Below are 7,219 nucleotides of genomic sequence, written 5' to 3'. Positions count from 1 at the left end.
AAAAACGTGTTTCTCCTTCCAAAATAACTTTAGTTCTTTCCCTTAACCTTAAATATCTTTTGTTCAAGATGTGATTCTGGAGTTCGTGACGGCTCGACGAGCAATTGCGACGAGCGCCTCAATATTTTGGGTCAAGAGCGCCCTCATGGTTATGTTTGCGTTAGTCATCTTCATTAATAGCAAATTAATTGGCATGTTGATAACTATCATACTTGTTTTATTTTGAATTCAGAATATCCATCAAGATGACTTTTTTTTATAGACAAGCCGGAAGATTCTTCAAGACATAGGCCTACATGATAAACCCATCCAAGAAAAAGAGAGTTGTCTTAAACTGTCAAAATGAGCTTTTGGACTAGAAACATGGTTTTCAATTGCCCCTGCTTTAAGTAGACATTCGACAACAACAAAAAATCGCAGGCGGGGAGAAGAAGCTTAGCGGGAAAATTGTAGGCGGCATCCAACAATCAAGTCGGCGCGGATAGAGAGAAAAAAGAGGACGGGGCGACCGGCATGTCGGAGGGAGAGAGAGAGAGAGCTAGCCGAGTCAAAGCGAGCGCAGCGCGGCGTAAATTTTTCCACTTTGGACGGTCGGCAGGGGAAAGTTGGTAATCCGGGCGGCCTCCCGGACAGAAATGGCGGCACACGTTTGTCGCTGCGAAAGCAGGTTATGGAATATTGGTATTGAGGGTGATATATCGTTCTGATGAGGTGAAACCCTGAAGGGCCACTCTTGTATTAATAATGTGGTGTGACAAAAAGAAAATATGATCATTTGTTTTCCGATTGGCGTGGGATAACATCGGGAATTTTACCACGGCATTTTCGCACCGATTCTTTTTCTTTCGTTTTTCATTTATGATTTGTATTGTTAAGTCTACTTTGCAAATATGATAACAGTTTAGAGGACACTACACAAAGTTAATTGTTAATATTAAAAAAAAAATCCAATTTCTGGCAAACATGTTTTTTTCTTTAATATCTTAAATTGATCAATAAAAATATGTTTGTAAGGACTAAAATATTCAAGTATGCATGTATTTGACAAAACATTGTAAAACTAGTCACGTTCTGTCTGACGCTTGTAGTATTCTATAATCTATAGCTTCATGATACTAGCCCAGGAAAGTCACAAGACTATACTGAGAAAAAAAAATAATTGGCCGTTATTTTATAACTGACCTTCTAACGGGAACACAGGTTTTTCTCTTGTTGACACTTCATTAAGTCTGTTTTCGGATAGGTTCACTTGTTCACATACCAGGCAAGGGAAACCTTTACCATCGTCAGAAGTCAGCATGTTCATATCTTAAATTCGCTATACTGCATTATTTAGCCGTGAAGAATAGTGTTGTGCTTAATATTTACAATGCATGATGCTTAATGTAATGAGATGCACCACTCTTGTGAAGACGACATTGCATGCCGACTCGACTTGTCAATATAGAATTATTCGAGGTGGATGTGTGTAGAATTTGTACGTTGAAGCAAGTTCAATATCAGGGTTGCTCAGCAACGCGCAACCTCATTCCCGATGCAGGGGCATTTCCACAATTATTACTACCAATAACTGCATTCACTGCTTTTGAAATTAAAGATAAAATAGACACAGGGAAGGAGGTTGGGACACGCCTTCTTCAAATGACCTCTGCCAGCTCTGCACTTAATTTAGACATAAATTCTGCACATTAAATGTTAATATTTATGCAAAAGGTTCAAAAATATTATGCGTTTTCAGGTTTAAAATGGACACGTAGACGCCGCTCCAGGAGACTTTAAAAATATGCCTTCAATAACAGGACTCTTTGACAGAACTGCGCATGCCTCAGGGTATGGACTAGTGAGAACTCGCAAAAAAAGAACGTGTTTCATGAGAGTCAACATTTCATACGACGCCGAGGGGCGCCCTCTCCCATCCAACCATTTTATCTGCCGCCATTGGACGATCCATAGACTGGCCCAGTCACCAGAGAGTTGAAGTTGACGGTAAGGAAGACCGTGCTGTGGTCCCTCAGCGTACGGATGTAGTTCAGCGATGCCTTCTGATCCTGCTCCGTGATGTTGAGATCGGAGTAGATACGGGCCAGACCGAGGCTGTGGGAATTCTCCACCTTGGCGCGCGAATCCGCCTGGGCCCGGGAGCCAATCAGGGCCGCCTGCGCTGTTGCATTCTGGAAAATTTCCTCAGCAGCGTTTTCGATGTTTGTGACCTGCAGCAATACAAATGCAGAGGTTGGACGAAATAGTTTGAGTTATTGTGCCAATTGTTGGTTTACAAAAATATCTGCAGTGTTGTAATAAGCAGGGATGTAGTCTAAACAATTACAAGTCCCTGTAGGTCAATCGCAAGTCCTCCACTCCCAATTCAAGTGACAAATTGAAGCTATTCAAATGAGCTTTGACAAAGGTATCCTTTGTTATTGTTCATCACTTTACTTACGACTGGACTTGTCACTGAGCTGATTTACTGTGACTGGGCTTATGAAGGACTCGACTACATCCCCGATGGTAAAGTAAATCAAAAGTCCAAAACACAAGTCAATCACGAGTCAACAATCATTGTGTAAAGTTGCTGTGTTGGCTTTTCTATAACGGGCATGTCTCAAACAACATAATGAGTTTTTAAAAAAGTACTAATTTTCATATGCAGCACAAGACAAGTCCTACTTTTTCACAACCTGAAACAACATCATATCCTATGCAATTTGAATGATGCTGCTTTCTATCTTTCAACCTACTATCTCTTCCGTAGTCTTCCTCACGAGCTGTTCCGCTGTCTATAAATCTCCCGCTCCCCATCCTCCAGCTGTGTCAGCGTCTGGAGGTTACGACCAAGCACCTCTTCGGGATTTTCACGTAGCCGAGTTGGAAGTAGCGCACGTCGGCGTACAGGCCCTTGTCTTCGTCAGTGCAGTCCTCGGGTTGCTTACAGCCTGGCTCGCATCCTAAGGTAAGACGAATAATTTTATATAATTAATGAAATTTTACTAAACTCGGGTTGGCAGATTTAATCGGAAAAGTTGCTGAGTTAATATGCCGCTGTACTAATGACGTCACACTTTGTTTACGCGTGTGCTTTCTTAGGGTGCTCAGTGGACCGTGGGCCCCACTGGCTCCATAGGCCAGTGCACATGTAAACTAAGTGTGACGTCATTAGTACAGAGGCTTATGATCGGAGTATGAAACAGCTGAGAAGCTAGTCAGTAATGTAACTATGGGGAGGGGCAATGGCGCCACGCTCCTACCCGCTCTAGGCTCGAGACCCCCACCCCAAGTGCGACCAATTTCAAATTTTGGGGAAGGCAAAAATGAAACTTTTATTGCAAATCAAATAAATGAGCGTCCCCTCCACCGAACATAAAGCCCCAAATTGCCCAACCCACCTCCACCGGCAAATTGGGCCCAAGATACGCTACAGGAACAGGTTGCAAGTAACCTTGCATACTAGTTTGGCTAGGATAATTTAAAAAAAAAATAGCTAAATTTTGTTAAGGAGTTCCATGAAATATTGACCCGAACTGTTGATCTTTGGTAAATTTTGTTCCACCTCTAAATCCATGTTACAATGTGCATTTAAGTACTGAGATAGCTCCCAGCCCAAACTTGTTGTGTAGGAAAGCGGAATGTACACAAAATACCCAAAATGCACCTACCTTCCGGTAGGTCTTGACAGAATGGCTTACAGCACGTTCCTCCCAGCCGCCTCCTGATGGCAGCGAACAGCGTCTCTTCGATCAGGGCCCGATCGGAGCCGAAGTCCCGCGGCGAGAAGGCCGATGTGGCCCCCTTGAGCGCGTCCACGGCGCTGTTGCGGAGCGTGTCCTCGTACTGTAGATCGTAGGTGTCGTGGAGCAACTTCAAGTCCTCGGACGCAGGAAGTACTGGAAGGTGCAGTCAAGACTGACCTGGAAGACAGAGGAGGGGTGCAAAGATTGTTGTCCAATTCTTGAATGGTAACTGCTTTAAGGGTCCATGAAGTGATTTTTTTTCTCAGAAACATGTTTAGTGCAATATTCAAAATGTCTTTTATGCATGGACAATGTTAGACATCTTTTTTTGTTAAATTTTATTGCAAAGTGAACTTCTTTAAACATTAAAAATTGTCCATGCTTTTTTTTTTTCGGACAACCGAGGGTGCTTTTGCTGCGATGTCATTTCGGAAGACACTGTTCGGTTTAGGGGTTTTCTGTTCAAATGTGAACCGACATTGCTTATTGAAATAATTGTGTGAAAAATTTGCTCATTGGCTTACTGCCCTGTACTGACAGAACAATGAATCACCAAAGAAATGTAAAGTTAGAGAAATAGCTCAAATTCTGGCAACTTTTGGTGCTGAAATAGCTGTAACATTGAGGTTTCTGCCTAAAATGACATCACAGTTTTGCTTATGAATATGGAATTTCGCATTAGCATAAAACCAAAAAGGCACAACATACTCTTCGAAATGACAAAACGAAAAATGAAAAGCGGGTTAAATGGGATACAAAGGTGCATTTCCAAGGATTGCATTATAAAACATTACAATTCATTGGCCCTTATAGTTTGTTTGTTTGTCGTTCGTTCAGTCAGTCGATTGGTCAGTTGCTTGTAAATTCAGGAACATGGTCGGTGGTTTGCTTGTTTACTATTGGTCAATCAGTCGCTTGGAGCATGAGCAACAGTCAGCGGTTGTCAGTCAGTTAGTGAGTCAGTCTGTCAGTTGGTCGGTCGGGAGTGGGTTGGTCGGTCCATCAGTAAGTGGTCAGTGAATCAATTGGCCTGTCAGCTGTCAGTGGGTTGGTTGGTCGGTCGGTTGATTGGTCACGGATCGGTTTGTCGCTCATCGGTCGGTCAGCGATAATTGGGTCCGTCACTTGGTTTTGAGGCCAGCATCTTCTTCTTTCTATTACGGTGTAGCGTGAATATCCGACTCCATGAAATATGGACTCATTGGTAGTATCGCGCATGCGTAAGTACGATAGTATGCTATTTTAGAAACATAATGGGAGAGTGACCTGTCACTATGGCACGTGCGAGGGATTACCAATAATAGGAAAAAGGAGTCCCATTTTCATAGGAGTCGGATTTTCATATGACAACGGTACAACATTCAAATAATTTTAAAATGATGAAAAAAATAATTAAATCCTTCCCACCTCAAGTCGATCTCTGGTGAAGACTCCAATCGATTCCAAGCTCACCATGTGGGCGTCGGCTTTGAACACCTTGAATTCGGCATCGAGACCAATGTAGTGATGCCCGGCCTGGTAAACAATGCTGGTATCGACGGTACCGCTAGTTTTACGCCTCACAAATCCCATCTGCCCAATTTACCGAGACGAAGAATTTCGATTAATCGAGTCCGAAAAGGTCGCATATGTTCAGTGTCGAAATCGATACTGTATACGTCTTGAAATACTGGCCTATGTTTAAAACAGACTCAAAGGTGTGTGTTCTCAAAGGACCGCAGCATTTCTCCTTTTCTGAGGTGTTTTTATAACTCAAGGAATAACCCCACTCCAATCGCTGAAACAGAATGTTAAAACTTGTCTTAATACTATCGTTGCCAGGAAAAGTCGTGCATTTCTCCGGACACGTATAAGACCCATTGACGATATTAAGCTGAATCAAAAAGTTATAAAGTGAAAGACTTACACATTCCACTAATTGATTGCATATTGGTGGCTTGATTAGCTGGAGTCTTTGCCAATGATGTCCAACTTTCACAGTGAGTTTCAATCACAGTGAGTTTAACCTTGTCACGCCTTAAACATCGTTACACAGTATCGTGATGGACGTGATCATGCCATTCACCGTGCAATGCTGTGACGCTTAGCGTGATCACGCACAGCACGTTAAACGTTCTACACGATCTCACGTTACCTCGTAATATTCCACACCTTGGAAGGATACGGCGACGAGGATTATGATGAGAAGGACCACGCCAATGGCGATTGTCACCACACAGCTCACAGCGCCACCTTGACCCATGACGCCACTACCAACGTTCCCTGTTTTCTGACAAGAACACTGCATTAAAATATTGACTAACACACTTATTGGCAAATTCACGGGTAGCAAAAGACCATTATCATGTTGCGGCCATCGTGATTTTTCCCCATTCAAATCAACGTAACCAAAGCGAGGCTAGAAGGGAAAAAAACTGGCTCATTTTCGCACAAACAAATTATAATTCAGTACTGTTTTTGGATACAGCGAACATGACTGATAATTATGGTGGCAGCATGAATAAGATCATTTTTTAAATGCAATTCCTAATTATAGTCAAAGACTAGGCTACTATGCGCATGCGTCAGTTGGTAACGGAATGGTTCTCGAACATAACCTCGCTTTTAAAAAAATCCATAGAGTCATGAATCAGGAATATAAATGTGTAATTTAAAGGGAAGATACAATATTTGCAAACATCAAAAATAAAATGGTCACATTTTCACGAAATACCTTACTGGATTGTTAGGGAATGACAGTCTAAAAGCATCCTGTAAAATCGTGGCTCCCGGTGTACTGACATTTTCAAGAAAAAAATGTATTTTTCCCAACGCTGATCGGCCGACCAGCGTTGGAAGAAAACTTTTTTTTTTAAATGCTCCTAATTTTTCATATTAAGTTATTCCGCTTTTTTTGGCAATTGATTACACACCTGTGGAAGGGGTACGCGCCCTGCTAGACTGATTCTCTATACCTTACACTTTCCCAAAGTCTATAAATGTTCTGCTCTGTTTCATCCAAAGTGGGTCAGGGAACCAGACTACAAGAACACGAATGGTTTTCTTGGTTTTCCAGCATCTACAAGCCCAAAACGTGAAACAAGTCAATTAACGAAATTTGCTACAACATACTAATCCTCGAAATCCATTCATTTTTGAAAATTGTAACAAAGGCAAATGTTGTACATTCCTTTTAAGATAGACACTTTCAAAGGAACATTCAATCACGTGATTTGTTCCAGGCGCATGCGTACTAAGGTAAATGACTTCAATAGGTTGCAGAAGAAAAATGCTTACGGGTATATGATGAAAAAATGAAAATGGAGGGCCTTTGTCAAAGGTCACATAATGGCTGAACGCTAAACTTGAAACTGAATGGACTTGAAACTTGTAATTGATTTTTGTGCCGTATGAGGAGGCGTGACTATAAGCGTTTGCTTGGACGCTTCACCGATATTCTGAAATATTTTGTCTTATTCGTTGTTCGGGATATCGACGTTATAGGGGCTCGG

At 42.0% G+C, this 7,219-nt stretch overlaps 1 pseudogene; it reads right to left on the bottom strand.

Annotated features, from left to right (window-relative positions):
- Positions 1 to 1,925: 1,925 nt before the first annotated feature.
- LOC115920719 lies at positions 1,926 to 5,970 on the bottom strand (annotated as a pseudogene).
- Between the last annotated feature and the right edge of the window lie 1,249 nt (positions 5,971 to 7,219).

The sequence above is a fragment of the Strongylocentrotus purpuratus genome, unplaced genomic scaffold (genome assembly GCF_000002235.5).
Source record: "Strongylocentrotus purpuratus isolate Spur 01 unplaced genomic scaffold, Spur_5.0 spur5_contig_122, whole genome shotgun sequence".
Lineage (NCBI taxonomy): Eukaryota > Metazoa > Echinodermata > Echinoidea > Camarodonta > Strongylocentrotidae > Strongylocentrotus > Strongylocentrotus purpuratus.
This window is presented reverse-complemented; position numbering and strand designations above follow the sequence as displayed.